Below are 17,997 nucleotides of genomic sequence, written 5' to 3'. Positions count from 1 at the left end.
CATCATCTCCACACCCCTTTTAACCTTCGCCCTTAATACCTCTCTCCATGCTGCTTAACTCATCTTTTTCTACAACTACAGCTCCTTTACCCCAACAGTCCTTTTTTGCACTTGCTTTCCTTCCACAATTACTTTAGACATGTCTGGGATTTCCTGACTACTGTGGTGATGTGATTATCAAAGGAGAGACTTTCGGTATTAAGTAGACTACTGCCTATGTTGTAGTTCATGGGTACAGAGTTTTTACCAAAGGGGATGACAATGCACTTTTTGGCATTGAGCTTGAGGCCATGACTTTGACACCAGGCATCTGTCTCAGTGAGGCCCTTTTGTAGGATGTCCACATCGTTAAGAGTTTCGATTATGGCTCCTAGTTTGCAGTCATCTATGAACTTCATTAGCCAAAGACCTTCTGTGTTAGCCTGTACTTCAGAGAAATAGATACCAAACAGGAGAGGACCCAGGACTGAACCCTGTGGTACTCCACTTGTCACTGGTCTGAAGTCGGACTTGGAATCTGCTACTTTCACAGTGTGGGTTCTTTCAGTAAGCCAGTTGGCAACCCATCTTGTGACAGGGATTTATATCTAGTTTAGTGAGTTTATCTATAATTCCAAAGTAGGGAATGGTGTCAAAAGCCTTGGCAAGATCTAGATAGGCTGTGTGAACCACCTTACCCTCGTCTATGGCTTTGCTGACTGCTTCAAAGAAGTCTATCAGGTTTAGGAGACATGACCTGTCTTTTACAAACCCAAACTGGGTGGGTCCAGAGTTTGGAGATTACCAATGTCTTTGTTTATAAGTTCCATGATGATACGTTCCATGGCTTGCAGACCAGGCTCGTCAGGCAAATGGGGCAGTAGTTCCCAGGGTCCGTGGTAGCTCCTCCCTTGTGGAATGGTATAAACGTCACTGTTGCCCATTCAGCAGGCACAAAGCCTGAGGTGAGGCTATGATTGAACATGGTACTTAGGTCGGGTGCCAGTTCGTTCTGTAGTTCATGTAGAACGCAGCCTGGGATCTTGTCTGGTCCCATGGATGCCGTGTTCTTGGCTTTGGAGAGTGTGGTTTTTACCTGTGCAGCTGTGATTACTTGTGTCATGATGGGCTACCTAGGGTAGAAGCATTGGGAAAAGTTGCAGTGAGGCTTTGGTAATGTTGTAGCAGAGTGGTGTTGTACCAAATTTGGAATGTTTTATACTTTACAGATGTATGGTTGGTTACCATACCCTTTTCCTATATATTTATAATGCTGAGAAAATAATTTCACTAGACCAAAGACAGGTACTCAAGAAGATGGCACAATACTGAAAAGTTCACAAATTGGTTAAAATGTGTCTGCCAACATCAAATCACTGTAGTTTCTTGGACTCTGCCCAACACTGGAAGTAGAATAAAATTTCGTAAAAGAATACCAATCTTCTTGTTGAAGTGAATTGCTGGATGAGCAGAGGATGAAACTATAAGACGACAGAGGCTGACTGGATATACTTGGAAATGATAATGTGGCAACTTTATGTGGTCCAGAAAAAAAAACAGCCAGCCTTGAAGCAGAAAGGAAGCTGCACAATAAAAACAATCTATAAAGTATAGTAACTCAAAGCACAAATAATTTTAACTTATTTTAAAATGTTTATGTTCTTAAAGGCTTATTCCAAACAAATCAATGGAACAATGCTGAGGAAGAAGATAAATGTATAGAATGCACCAGCAAAGCAGTCTCACTGTTGCTCACTAATGTTTCCTATTACAACAGCATCAGTGTGACTTTGCAGACTGTGTACTTACCTGTGATGTCATAGAGATTAGAAGGCTATGGCTTCCTTGTCAAAGAGATTAGAAGGCTATGGCTTCCTTTCCACATCAGGCACTCATATCAATGCTTTAAAACTGACACTGTAAAGGAGCAACAAATGGAGGTGCTGAAATCCTAAGGTGACATCCTTTAGATTAAATTGTATTTTATTGTTTATTCATGGTTTGCTAACCAGATTATCCAGCTGGGCTAGGACCAATAATAAGCATGCATATTTAAGTTATGAATCACCCTGACTTTGGAATTCTGTCACACAATTATATTTTCTAACTTATATTGTGAGATAGCTCCAGATGTTAAAAACACAGCTGGAGAGCAATGAATCACACAACTGATTAGTACTATTGAAACTGAGTATGTACATTGCACCCATGGTAGAGCCTTGCCTTGATAGATTATCCATGTATTTATAACTGCTTGTGCAACTTTTAATCTGTCTGATGGAGTTCAAGGTCCTATCTAGTGGGGCAAGTCTTACATACAGGGCATGTGTGAATAATGGTTTCAGTGGCCTTCAAGAAGTCAACGGGAAGTGCTGGAACCATTTGGCCTTCATTGAGCCTTTTTATTACAAATTCTAAGATTATTAGAAGGGTTTTGTTCATGGAACAGCCTTTTCTAAAATCATGCTGGTAATTTTTGAGTACTGATCCACTTTAGTTGAGACCCGGTGAGTTTTTCTTGTATGTTTGCTATTGGATTTAATAAAGCCATGGGTCTAAGTTAATATGATAAGTGGAACAGCATCCATTCCATAGTCATAGGAGGAAGCTGTCCTTCCACAGTGTGGGAACAGTATGTGCTCTACAGCTGTCATTTCAGAGGAATTTATCTGCAATAGCTAAGAAAAATACAGAGGGTTTGATAGATTTTGGGGGGATGGAAATGATGCCATCTGAGCTGGAGCCTTTGGTTTTAGCCAGTATTTTTGATATAAACTTACTTCACATAATGTGAAATTTGTTTTAGCAGGAGATGAGATTGTCAGAAGGAGTGTTGGAAGAACAATGAAGAAACAACCTGCATTCTGCAAGCCAGCATGCTATTTACAGTCATAGCATTTTTCAGAGTACATATTACTCTTTCTGCTTGCATATAATTCAAATGTGACAGTAAATAACATCCAGGGTTGGGAAAGATGCGATACCTTTCACCCATAATACTAGACATTAACATTTTGCTAAAGTAGCTGCAACAACAGCTATGTGTTCTGTTTTTTAACACATGTATTTAAGGTTGGTTATTATAAGCACTTCTCATTTTGTATCAATACATTTTACAAGGTATGGTGATTCCCTAGTATGGAATACTACTGGAAGGGGGATTTAAAAAAGCCCTCAGAGCACAGTTAAAGTTATGATATGCTGTAAGAGCCTAATTAAAACAACTCATTTTCAAAGTTGGAACAGAATCCACACTTAGAAGCCCTTTCCCAAAAGATCAATTTTATAACAAGAGACAGTAAACAAAAACAGCTGGTCATTTCCAAATGTGTAAACGCAACTTGCTTCATAGGCAGCCACTCCAAGCAAAATGTAAGGAAAAGTAACACAAAGGGCCTAATGTGTGTTTACTTAATGCTGTGTAGACTACATGGGACAGGCTTAAAATCAGTCAGATGCACAGTCATGTATGTTCCATACTGACTGTAACAGAGATGTTCTCATTACTACAGGGTAACACCATTATTCAGTCAACAATGTACTATGTATGAAATTTAGAAGAAAACAAATAATACAGAAGTCATATGCAGAGGTAACATGACTAGCAAAAATATTTTAGTCATACGTGACAACTCAAGGAACAAAGCAATGCATTACATTCATAATCAACAGAAGAATTAGCAGCTACACCCTTTGCAGAAGTCTGAGGAACAAGAGTAATAAAAGGCGATATGGAGTTTAGGAATGTCTATCTATGTTATGAACATAAAGGCCCAGCTTGTAACACAAAAAAACATTCACAGTAAAGTTGATGAGTAAGAAGAAATAGTTATGGGGGCAAATTTGAGACAATGGCACAGTAAGAGTCAAGTTGGTGGGCAAATTGGTGGTTTATATTTGAATGGGGTATTTAAAATGGTTTTTACTACTGTTTCCATTCATCTGATGACATCTGCTGGTTACGTGGATGAAAACATGTTATTTGAAGCATTAATGTGATGAATAAAGTGAGTGATTATTGCCTGCGTCTGCGGACTCTCTTCACCCTGGTTTTACTATTTATTGGTTGTGGTTTTGGGTGAATTTGTCTCTCATTTGTTACTTTTGATCATTTCTGCAACGCATCTTATTCCTCCTACTGGGAGGGGATTAAAAGCATTCCCCAAGATCCAGGAGCTAAGGTTATATCTTTTGGGCATATCCTTCATGTTCTGTTACATATGTTGAAAAAGAGGAAATCATAACTTTAAATTATTTTGTTAATTAATTAAATTTAAAGAATATAATTGGATATTGCTATTACAACCTCACATACATCTAGATATTAATGAGAGTTTCTCTTCAAAATCTGGGCTGAGATAGAGGTCTCAGAAGCATTATTTTTAAATTAATTAAATAATTGATTAATTAACTATGTAACCTTGTATAAAAGGGATACATTATAAATGTTTTAAGAACTCTGAATAAGTACTTGCTATGTGTGAAAGCTTGTGTATTTTAGGTTTCCAGAGGTGAATGTTTTGATGATGAGCACTCCTACATCTTTATCCTGATCGACAAATGTCAGCTGATCCCTCCCCCAGCATATATTCTGCCTACAGGTTGCTAGTCTAAAAGTTTATTATGTAACATTTTTCAGGACTGAACCTTAGCTAGCAGATTTTGTCCTAAGCTGCTAGCTTCATTAGGTTTTCCCTTAAGCTGATTCCTTGTCCTGCACAGAGCCCATTACTTTCCTGTTATTTAAAAACAGGTTGGTCTTGTTTTTTATGCCTATATCATGTAGTATGCAAAAGCATTGCAGACCTCTAGGCATTAGCGTGATTTCTGTTGTCACCACAATGCCATAATGTCACTGTCCTGACCGTCATTCTCTGTGTCCTTCTCACTAATCACGTACTTTCTTATCTTATCATCTTGGTCACACTACCACTATTTTTATCTTGTCTACGAACCCCCAGTGTAATGAGGGATGGACTCAAAGACATTGTTAAAATCCAGTTCTGTGACATACAGTGGCTTCCTTTTGTCTACTTCCATTGCCATCTTATCATAAGGTTGCAATCTTTTTCATGTTGGATGATATCACGTTACTGGATGCAGCTCCTCCAAATGCAAATGTGTTTTAAAATGTACTTTTTGCTTAAAAATAATTGACATTCTCATTTCAGGACCTAGAACTCTTCTCATGCATAGAACCCTGATTTCTGTTAAAAAAGTTGGCTTACTCTTTTGTGCTGCTTATAAACAACTCATTATTTAGATATAAGCCCCAACAAAATGATAAGAGAATCATGCCTTATTACAGGTCCTCTTACTGTATTCAGGACTGATATATTACTTCAGTGGAGTGAGTTGAGTTGCTAGTTTTGAAGCAGTGCTGCAGGAAGCAGTGAACAGCCATTTTCCATTGGTTCAGGATGCATCAAGAGTAGCAAGAGTTGATGTAAATAGGCTCAGCCAGGAGTAAGAGTGGAGAAAAACAATTTTTTTTTAATTGAATATTTTTATTAAAATACTGTTGTCTGCTGCATGATCAGTTGCTTACTTGCAATATTCTGTTTAGTCATGCCACTGTCAGCTATCTATATTTTTTGTGTATATCACCCCCACCAAGGGCACAAATATCCTTGACCTGAACCTCAAAAACATGGGGGATTGATGCACATCTCCAGTACAGTGTCTTCATTGGTCAAGTTGGACTGCAAAGCTGCATCCTTTGAAAAAACATTAAGCTTGGGACCTCAGCTTAACCCTGGAGCATTTAAAAGTATCCCAAGTCTAACTATCTCCTTATTAATTAACAATCTAGCAAAACTTCAAGCCCTTCAAAACCATGAGAACATAGTTGCCTATGGAGAATTGTTCATAGAAACTTTATACACTCATGTACATAGCTGTACCTACCCAAAATTAACATAGGACAACCTCCAAAAACAAGCCACCATGGTAGAATCCCAGTATAAATAGGTTGTATAACAAAAGAAAAAAAAACATGTCCAAAACAGGAAGGGCATTGCCCAGCAAGGTAAAAACTTGCTCATCAAATTAAGCAAGCAACCAAGGGGACTAATCAAGTCCACCAAAGCCAAATTTTAGATAAAAATAGGCTCCCAAGCTGAGGACAACCATGAGGCTTTCTTCAGTCTGAAACCTTAAAGGCAACACCTAACAATGTGCCAAATTAATGGTGATTAGAACAACCTATACAGAGCCAGAGGTTGAAGCATATCTGCTGGCTGATAAATTTAGCACTAATTTCACCCCCATCACCTCAAGTCACCTCCTAGAAAATACCCTTAACCATTTCTCAGCCAATTTTCACTAGGGAGCAGATCCTCATTGTGCTCTCTAAGGCCCAGAACACTGCTTTGATGGGTCCTGATAATATCCCAGGATGCCTCCTGAACATACCTCTCAAATGTACAGATTTTTGCAGAATGTTCAGATTTTTGCCACATATTTTTGGTCTGTTCCTCATAAAAATTTGTGTTTTTTTTTTGACAAAGCACTGGGATGATCTAAAGATTAAAGTCACTAAATTATTACATGCATTTGAGTTTCAGACTTCATATTTTCAGAAAATTTATGATAACACAAATCCTGTTATTCTAGCAATTTTCTAAGTTTACAAGAACAATATTTAAAATGTGCCCTTATTTTTGGGGTATATGTTAAATCCTCGAATGCTTAAAAAAGCGAACGATAATTTATCGAACCCATGTAAGCAAAAGCTTACAATCTCAAACGCTTAGAACAGCGATTTTTTTTTCAAGGGAAAAAAAAATTGGTGTTCTACAAAAAAAAAAAAAAAGAAGAAATTTTCAAACATTACTTACAGTGGGGAGGGGCTTTTCCCCCACACCCCCCTACTTAAATATACCAACTCTGAGGTCGCACTACAGTGACAAAAATGGCAAAGTAACAGAAGCGGCCAAGCAATTTCTTTCCCTGGGAAAGAATGTGCTTATATGCCGTTTCGCTATTTTGCTTTTTTGTGCTTTCAAGTTCGATCAAGACGCATTCGAAAGAATGCGTCTTTGATCATTTAATAGGAACCCTATTTTTGAGCCTTTGTCCCTCCATTATGTCAGGCTTTGCCCAGATTTCTTTCACTAAGAGGTTGAGAGGTATGCTCCTAAATAGCATAAAGCATGACCTGTCAAGCCTGCTAGAATCTCCGTTTCACCATAGCCTCCAAACAAGCTTTGTGCTAAACAAATGAAGGACTCACCTGTTATACCTGTACAACAATGGGAGCCTTCCATGGACCTGAGGAACTACAGACCGATAAGTCTGATTAGTCTCATATGGAAGGTCATGGAAAGAATTCTCATGGATCTGATAATCAAGGATATAAGAAACTTTCAGGAACTGGGCCCTATCCAGCTTAGTTTTGTTAAAGGTAGGTCATGCCTATTTGACCTGGTGGACTTCCTCAAGAAGGTCACTACAGATATGGTTGAGAACAAAGCAGTACACATTGCTTACCTCAACTTGGCTTTGGCATTCAACACAATATCTCACTTGGTCATTGTATGGAAACTAACAAAATTAGTCATAAATCCACATGTCACCTGATGGATATCCAGCTGGCTCACTGATTGGACAAAAAAAGTTAGGATAATGGAATCCACCTCCACAAAGAAGGCAGTCACTAGTGGTGTCCCACAGGGATTTGTGCCGGGGCCTCTCCTTTTTGGTATCTACTTCTCTGAAGTCAAGGCAAACATCAAGGGCCTCTGGCAGACCGCATTTGCAGAAGGCTGCAAACTAGGCATGGTCATTGAATCCCCCTAAAGACACAGATACCCTTCAAGTGAGTCGGATGCAGAAAAACAACTAGTGCCAGAGACATGAGCTAAATCTCAATGCAAAAAAAATGCATAATAGTGCTCTTTGGAGAGACAGCCACCCCTGGAAATTACCGCATTGATAATATATCCCTAAAAGTAGACCCAGTGGTCAGGGATCTGAGAATGCATTTTGAGAGTAACCTGACAATTGATGACCACATGTCTACTCTGGTGAGAAAATCCTTCTTCTTTGCACAACTTATAAATAAGGGGATGGCTTTTATGTCTAAAGTGGCAATTGTTCCACTGTACTTAGCTCTCATCAGACAAATCACTGTGTAAAACTCACCCTTGAGCATGTACCTGACCAGGCACTTGAAACGGCTTGACAACCCAGAGAGGTTCTTCCATAAAAAGAATGCATGGAGTAAACAACAACACCTATGAGGACCATTTCACAATCAAATATCCAGGGTATACACAGTAAATTCAATGGCTGTAACTGTTGGCTAAAAGTTTTGAGTGTGAATATATGTATATGCAAGGAGTTTGCTGTTGGTTGCACTGTATGTGGCCAAAAGCAAGTTGAAATACATTACTGTGGTCATCATTTATTTATTTTATTACAATCAGACATCTTCAGTATACACAGACATTAAAGTGAATATAATCGCTGGGCATATATGTGTGTGTGTGTGTGTGTGTGTGTGTGTGTGTGTGTGTGTGTGTGTGTGTGTGTGTGTGTGTGTGTGTGTGTGTGTGTGTGTGTGTGTGTGTGTATACGCTCATGTATGTAGGGGTGGTTGACAGTAAAGAGATGAAATAAGTTAATGTAGCCATTTATTTATTTTATATATTGCACTTCTTTACTGGGATAGTCAACTAGGAAGGAAACCCACTCCTTTCAGTATCCAGACAAATAAAATAATAAGTTATACAGCATTTACAGAGATAGAAGAAGTACAAGGCAAATCCAGTGGTGCTGTTTGATTTGCTTATAGTCAGTAGAATTTTATCAGCAGAGTGGAGTGTTCTGCTGAGAGAATAGAAGCCGAGGATATTATTTAGGCTTGGGTATTTATTTGGTTTATATATGAGTTTGTGGATAGTTACTAGCAGTGAACAAGTCAAGTTCATAGGTTTGTAGGTACTTACTAGGCTATTTATTTATATATTGGGGCCTGGTAGTATCCCAGGCTGTATTCTGCACCATCTCCAGCAAGAACTAGCTTCCCCATTGAGCACCCTATTTAACCACAGCCTAAGTACAGGCATCATTCCAGCAGAGTGGAGAACTGCCATTGCCATGCCTTTGCACAAAGGTGGTACCACAACTGACTCTGAAAAAACATTGCCCCATTAGCTTGACAAGTTTGATCTGTAAAGCCATGGAGCGTATTATTATTGATCTCATAAACAAGGACAAGCAATCTCCAAGCACTTGACCCCAGCCAGTTTTGATTAGTCAAGGGCAGATCCTGCCTGTTGAACTTTGTTGACTTCCTTGAAAGTATCATCAATGCCCTGGATAAGGGAAGTCATTGCATACAGCTTACTTTGACTTGGCCAAGACCTTTGACACAATCCCCCACTTGAGCATCATCAAAAAGCTAACACAACTTGGAGTAAATCCTTATCTCATCAGGTGGGTGGCCAACTGGTTCACTGATAGTTTCCAATTGCTCAAAATAGGTGCCTCTACCTCTAACAGTAGACCTGTCACTAGTGTTGTTCCTCAGGGATCTGTCCTGGGACCCCTACTGTTTGGCATCTACTTCTCAGAGGTTCAGCCATCCAAGTAAAGACAAAAGGCCTGTGGCTGATCAAGTTTGTGGACCGTAAGTTGAATGCTGTCATTGACTCCCCGAATGAAATTAACATATTGCAAGAGGGTCTCACAGCAACAAATGACTGGTGCCAAAGTCATGGCCTTAAGTTAAATGCAAAAGAATGTGTCAGTCATACCATTTGGCAAAAACATGGCCCCTACTGATTACCACATCAACGGCAACTCTCCTAGCACACAGCCTGTGGTGAGAGACTTGGGTACTCAGGTTGACAACAATCTCACATTTGACCTTCATGTAGCAGCAGTGGTCAGAAAAGCCCTTTACTTGGTTCATCTCATAAGTAAAGGGATTGCATCCAGAAAAAAGGAGGTTATTACCTCTCTGTACTCCTCCCTCATTAGGCCAGTAATTGAATATAACGCCCTGTTTGGTATGTACCTCTCCAAACACCTGCACCAACTGGAAAGGCCACAGAAATACCTCACAAAGGGAATGTATGGCCTCCAACACCTGTCCTATGTGGATAGGCTCAAATCACTTTCACTATCACTCTACTCAGTATGTTACAGATTGCTCAGAGGTGATTTGTTTCTCACCTACAAGGCAATTTTGGACACTGCCCTACTAGAGATGGTCCATATCCGTAAGTCTAACTCCTTGTGGATTACTTGCTTGAAGGGCCTAAATCTAATATGTGACATCAACAAAACCTGCTGGAGAGACAGGTTTATCTCCCAGAGGCTGCCTCCCATACACGTCAAACAGAGTACCTTGTTGACCCTCTTCAAGCGCAACCTTAATGAGTGGGTGGGAAACAACAAATTTGTCCAAGGGATTCCAGCTGTGTCCCTCATTGACAGGGGTGACAGGTGCTGACTGAGGTTTCTTTTTTTGGGTATAAACTCTTGGCTAGGCTTGTAAGGGCCTCAGGGCCATTAGCCTAGTAACCTCCTATGATCCTATTGATCTGTGAGGATCTTAAGAAGCCTAGCCTTACATTTCCATGGTAATATTTTGGCCTTATATTTTACATTTGAATAACCCAGAGATGGGACGAATAAAAATGTCTTAGGATACTTACAGATAACTTAATGTACATGTAATTTAAAGAGGTACTAGTGGGGAGCTCTGTACTGTTGCCCGCATGTATGAGTTGGCAAAATTTTACACCGGATGCCCTTCCTGATGCAACCCTCCCCACGAGGAGAGTGTGTTGAGCAGATGGAAAGAGTACTTTGAGGGGCTGATGAATGAAGAGAATGAGAGGGAGAGAAGGTTGGATAATGTGGGTATAGTGAATCAGGAAGTGCAGTGGATTAGCAAGGAGGGAGGAAGTAAGGATAGCTATGAAGAGGATGAAGAATGGAAAGGCTGTTGGTCCAGATGAGATACCTGTGGAAGCATGGAGGTGTTTAGGTGAAATGGCAGTGGAGTTTTTAACTAGATTATTAAACAGGCATGTCCAAGGGTCAGCTTCTGGTGATTTCTCCTGTCCACCTGGTGAATCTGGGCAGACTGGGGCAATGCGGCAACTGCCTCATGTACACAGACAATCCTCTCCTCCTACCACTCAACACTACAACCTGTGAGAGATGCACTTACATAGCCAAACTGGAAGCAAAGCTCTCTCCAGTCAAGATTGTGCTAGACAGTCAAAAGGAGAAGGTTAACACCTGCACTACACCTCAAGCAACTCATAGTCCTTCAAAACCCACACCATCAACATCCACACATAGCAACACTAAACCCACATATGCAGAGGCCCTTAACATTAACCTGCCTAAGCAACAAGGACCTCTGAAGCTGAAAGGCAAACAAACACTAGTCGCAACCAAAGTGATACATAGCTCACAACACCAGTGTGCCACCCAACAACAGCCCCTAAGGCAAGACAATGTATTCAACACATTAGTCATAGGTGACTCTATAGTCAGGCACACTGATGTCCCACTCACCAGGCTGAACAAAGAGAAAATTACAGTCAGCTGCCTGTCGGGTTCTAGGATCCGCCACATAATGCATACACTCAAGTCACTCCACAACAAGTACAAATACGACTCTGTCATTGTCCATACTGGAGTGAATGACTTGAGATGTACCTCCCTGGACTACATGAAAAGAGACATGGAAGAGCTCTTGGATCATGTGGCCCAGGCAGGTATGACCCTAGCCCTGAGTAGCATCCTGTCTTCGCCCAGAATGATACCACAGTATAAGGACAAAATGATTGACTTCAGCAATTGGCTAAGCTTCTGGTGTCATTCAAAGGGGATCCAGTATCTGTCTGCCTGGGAAGACATGATCGACAAACCACGATACTTTCCCAGAGATGGTCTGCACCTATCACCCCTGGGATTCAAGTTACTGGCTAAAGCTCTTGCCACCCCTATAGTGCCTTTTTAGGCAAGGATCAAAGGATAAAACCACCACTGTAACAGATACAAGCATGCAAAATCTGCAGGTGATGCTACTCAATGCCAGAAGTCTAAACCTCAAAATGCACTCTCTCGAGGCACTCCTAAAAATGGAGAAAATCGATATCTGTGCAGTAACTGAGACATGGTTCAAGGCTCCAGAGAGCACCCCTGCAATACCAGGCTACAACTCTTACCACACTTTTCAGTCACAAAACCAAGACCGAAACACTAAAGGTGGAGGAGTGTCCATATTCACCAAGGATATTCATACCTCCAGGCTAGTTGCCCAACACAATGCATCTGAAATTCTCCAGGTGCAACTAACACTAGGTAAGACTGCAATCCAAATTGTAGCTTGGTACAGATTCCCCACCATGCCCCAAGATACTCACTACACCTTTCTAAACACACTGGAAAATATTAAGATACAACTAAACACCCTAATACTGGGTGAGTTCAACTACCCTGCCTTTAATTGGGAAAACTACTCAGGTACCAACTCCTTTTCCCAATGGTTCTTGGAATTCATAAATTCCAATGCCCTGGATCAACTAATCCATTGTCCCACCAGGGGCTCCAATATCCTAGACCTGGTCATTACCAACATGGGAGATAGATGCTCCACACCAGTGGTCACCCCCTCATTGGTCAGGTCTGACCATAAGCAAATCACCCTTGACATCCACATCCCACGCCCACCCCACAGTAAGGAAACCTCCTTAAAAAACTTCTCCAAAGCCAACTTCATGCTACTGAAGTCAGAAGTGACAAACTTCATGACACCCATGCAGACGGGATCTGAAAGTTTGACTGTAGAATCCTACACTAAGGCACTGTACGAGCACATCCACTCGTGCATGAATCGTGCCATCCCAAATAGAACCAAGATGCTCTTCTCCAAAAACAGGAAGCCAATCTGGTGGTCTCCTGCTATAAACAAACTATACAACAGAAGGAAGAAACTGTTGCAGAAAAGAGGAAAATCCCTGGATGCAAAAAAATCCCTCACCAGCCTCAGTAAGGAGTTGAGATCCCTCATAAAATCCTTAAAAGCTAGTTACGATAATAAAATTGCCAAAGATTCCAAAGACAACCACAAGGCATTCTATAGTTATGTCAAGAATCTAAATGGCAATGCTCAGATCTGCTCTGAGCTACAACAGAATGGCATTAAATATAGTGATCCCAAGGATATTGCCAATATCCTGGTAGATCAATTTAGTGCCAAATTCACCCCCCTCTCACCCCCTAAAGGGCCCATCTCAATACCAAAAGATTGCCAAATTCCAGTAATCACAGCCACACAGGTAGAAACCACACTCTCCAAAGCTAAGAATACAGCATCCATGGGACCAGAGGACATCCCAGGCTGTGTACTACATGAACTACAAAATGAACTGGCACCTCACCTAAGTGTCATGTTTAATCATAGCCTCACCTCAGGCTTCATGCCCACTGAGTGGCGCACAGCTACAGTTATCCCACTCCACAAGGGGGGATCCACCTTGGATCCCGGGAACTACCATACCATCAGTCTGACAAGCCTGATCTGCAAGGGCATGGAACTTATTATCATGGAACTTATAAACAAAGACATTGGTAACTTTCAAACACTGGACCCCACCCAGTTTGGGTTTGTGAAGGGCCAATCTTGTCTACTGAATCTGATTGACTTCTTCGAATCAGTCTCCAGAGCTGTGGACATGGGTAAGGTGGTCCACACAGCTTATCTGGACTTTGCCAATGCCTTCAACACCATCCCCCACTCTGGAATCATAGATAAACTTACTAAGCTGGGCATTAATTCCTACATCACTCGATGGGCTACTAACTGGCTTACTGACAGAACCCAGACTGTAAAAGTAGCCAACTCCAAATCCAGAATCAGACAAGTGACAAGTGGAGTACCTCAGGGTTCAGTCCTGGGACCACTCTTGTTTGGCATCTACTTCTCTGAAGTACAGGCCAACACTAAGGGACTCTGGCTAACAAAGTTCGCAGATGACTGCAAACTGGGAGCCATTATTGAATCCCCAAATGATGTGGATATTCTACAAAAGGGCCTTACAGAAACAGATGCCTGGCGGCAGAGCCATGGGCTCAAGCTTAATGCCAATAAATGTATAGTTATCCCCTTTGGAAAAAGACATATACCCATGAATTACCACATAGGTGGCAGTACACTAAACATCAAAAGTGTGATGAGAGACTTAGGGACACAGGTGGACAGTGGTCTCACGTTCGATAACCACATCGCCACAACAGTCAGGAAATCCTTCTATGTGGCACACCTCATCACTAAGGGCTTTTCATCCAGAAAAAAGGAGGTCATTGTCCCACTGTATTCATGCCTCATTAGTCCCATTATAGAGTATAATGCCCCATTTGGTATGTACCTCACAAGACATCTTCAACAGCTGGAAAGGCCACAGAAATACCTCACTAAAAGAATCACAGGCCTAAAGCAGATGCCATATGCTAACCGTCTAAAAAACTCCAGCTATACTCTGTGGCATATTGTCTACTCAGAGGTGATCTCTACTTAACATATAAGGCCATGTCAAACCCTGAGCTGTTGGACATGCTCCACTTAAAGAAATCCCAATCCCTCAGAGCCACACACTCCAGGGATCTAAACCTTGTCATCATAATGAACAAAACATGCTGGAGGGATAGGTTCCTGACCCAGAGACTCCCCATACTCTGGAATAGACTGCCCATACATGTCAAGCAGAGCACCTCCTTGGCCCTCTTCAAAAGGAACCTTGATGATTGGATGGGAGATAGGAAATTCACCCCGGGGATCATGTCAGTCGCCCTGCTAGACAGGGGTCCAGAGAAGTAAATATTGTGGGAAGAAATATCCAAGGAATTGTTATGGCTAGGCTTGTGTAGGCCCTAGGGCCGATAGCCTAGTACCAACCTATGAACCTATGAAATCTTGGAAAGTGAGAGGATGCCTGAGGAATGGAGAAAAGGTGTTTTGGTACCGATTTTCAAGAATAAGGTGATGTGCAGAGCTGTAGTAACTACAGAGGGATTAAATTGATCAGTCACAGCATGAAGTTATGGGAAAGAGTAGTGGAAACTAGGTTAAGAAGGAAGGTGATGATTAGTGATCAGCAGTATGGTTTCATGCCAAGAAAAGCACTACATATGCGATGTTTGCTCTGAGAGTGTTGATGGAGAAGTACAGAGAAGGTCAGAAGGAGTTGCATTGTGTCTTTGTGGACTTAGAGAAAGCATAAGAGAGGAGTTGTGGTATTGTATGAGGAAGTCGGGAGTGTCAGAGAAGTATATAAGAGTGGTACAGGATATGTATCAGGGTAGTGTGACAGCGGTGAGGTCTGCGGCGGGAGTAACGGATGAGTTTAAGGTGGAGGTGGGATTACATCAAGGATCAGCTCTGAGCCCTTTCTTATTTGCAATGATGATGGACAGGCTGACAGACAAGATCAGACAGGAGTCCCCGTGGACTATGATGTTTGCAGATGACATTGTGATCTGTAGTGAGAGTAGGGAACAGGTGGAGGAGACCCTGGAGAGGTGGAGATATGCTCTAGAGAGAAGAGGAATGTAGATCAGCAGGACTAAGACAGAATATATGTGTGTGAATGAGAGGGAGAATAAAGGAATGGTGAGGATGCAAGGAGTAGAGGTGGTGAAGGTGGATGAGTTTAAATACTTCGGATCAACAGTTCAGAGTAATGGTGAGTGTGGAAGAGAGGTGCAAGAGAGTACAGGCAGGATGGAGTGGGTGGAGAAGAGTGTCAGGAACAATTTGTGACAGATGAGTACCAGTAAAAGTGAAAGGGAAGGTCTACAAGAGAGTAGTGAGACCATCTATGTTATATGGGTTGGAGACAGTGGCATTGACAAAAAGGCAGGAGTCGGAACTGGATGTGGTAGAGTTAAAGATGTTAAGATTTGCACTGGGTGTGACAAGGGTGGACAGGATTAGGAATAAGTATATTAGCGGGTCAGCCCAGGTTGGAAGGTTTGGAGACAAAGCCAGAGAGGCAAGATTACATTGGTTTGGACATGTGCTGAGGAGGGATGCAGAGTATAGTTGGAAAAAGATGCTAAGGATGAAGCTGCCAGGTAACAGGAAAAGGGGAAGGCCTAAGATAAAGTTTATGGATGTGGTGAGAGAGGACATGCAGGTGGCTGGTGTGACAGAGCAAGATGCAGAGGACAGGAAGAAGTGGAAACAGATGATCCGCTGTGGCGACCCCTAATGGGAGCAGCCGAAAGAAGAAGAAGACTAGTGGGGAGCTCTGTAGTATTAATTTATTGCATATTTTGTGACTTTATTGTAGCATTGTTCCAGTAAATAGAGTTGAGTGGATTGTAGGTTAATTAGTATGGAAGCTGCATAGAGTAATGTTAGGATAAGGAAAGGTGAAGAAATTATTTTCCTTAGCATTTTCTGTTAGATGTGGTTTGAAATTGTAAAGAGCTCCAAGCTTTTTCTGGGCTTTCCTTACTGCCTGCTATATGTGGTAGTCAAATTTCAAGTTTTCATCTATGATGACCCCCAGGAGTTTGGTATGACTTAGTAACTAATGTGCTTGGAAGATGCTGATGAGAAATTATTTTTTGTAGTCAGATAGTTGATTTGGAGTAGATTTGATCAGTTTGTCTTCTTCTTCTTTTGGCTTTTCCTGGTTAGGGGTCGCCACAGCGGGTCACCTGTCCGCTCATGATTGGCAGTGGAGTTTTACAGTGTCGAGTTGCCAGCCTGGCGCCCAACCTTCTACAGAAGGCACACACACACACACTCACACCTAGGGCCAATTTAGAGTGTGATCAGTTTGTATTTTTTTAATTAAAAGAAGTTGTGAGTTGGTCAGCCAGGTCTCGGTTTGTAAGAGTCTTGGGTAATCTTTCTTAGTTTATCCATTCCTTTTGCAGACGAGGTAAACACTGAGCCATCTATGTGTTGGTTGATGGTGGCTTGACTGTATGCTAGTTAAAAGTTGTTTATGTTTATAGTGATAAGCAGTGGACCTAGAATTGAGCCTTAAGAAACACCAACTGTGACAGTGAGAAAAGAAAAGATGCCATCTTGTCATTTTCAGACTGTCATCTATTCAACATGTCAGCTTTAGACAGATATAGGAAAATAACTGAAACTAAGTTGCCTTTTTTTCTGTTCTAGTTAACAGTGGTTATGAAGCTTGGGAGGGCAGTAATTGTGCTATGATAAGGTCAGAAGCCACGCTGTACAGGCCATAGTAATGAGTTGTCCACACTTTAGCAAACAACTTGAGACTGAATAAATTTCTAAAGAATTTTTGACAGAGGAGATAAAATGTCTCTGGACCTGTAACTGGATAGGATAATAGTGTTCCTCCTTTGTGTAAGGGCATTATAAAATATTTATTTTTTCACAAGGTAGGGATGCAGCCTTCCTTTATAGAATGTTTTTTTAAAAAGGACATTGGATATGCCCAAGCAGCTGGTAAATTATCAAGGGCAAAGGTGGTGGGTTTCAGGGAAATAACTATTTTTTTAATATAGTAGCAGCTGGAAAAAGTTGGAGTGATATACTTTTAGAGTGTAGTTTTTTTGTATGCAGGAGATGAAATGTCAGTAGAGGTAGAAAAGGTAAGAAGGTTCTGAATGAAGTGGGTATTGAACTGGTTAGCTATACTGTCACCTTGAGTATTTGCGGTGGGGGTTGATGGGTAGTCTGAATAGGATTTAGTAGCTGGCTAAAGTTAGACAAAAAAACTCTGGGATTTTTTTGATTTTCTTCTAGTAGTATTATGTAGTATTTTTTACTGCGGTGGTGGTGCTGCGATAGCATTGTCGCCTCACAGTTAGGCATTGCCCGTTCGATTCTCAGTTAGAGCATCTTCTGTGTGGTGACATGCATGAATGGGTGTTCCTTCTCTGAAGGTTGTGCGTTAGGCCCGGCAAGCCAGTACGTAAAAATCTACTGCCAGTCATTAGCGGATCGGAGTTCCGCTGTGGCGACCCCTAACCGGGAACAGCCGAAAGACACAAACG

Source organism: Protopterus annectens, chromosome 3.part1, assembly GCF_019279795.1.
Source record: "Protopterus annectens isolate FY-2018-M chromosome 3.part1, PAN1.0, whole genome shotgun sequence".
In the NCBI taxonomy this organism is placed as follows: Eukaryota; Metazoa; Chordata; order Ceratodontiformes; family Protopteridae; genus Protopterus; species Protopterus annectens.
Note: the sequence above shows the minus strand (reverse complement) of the source record.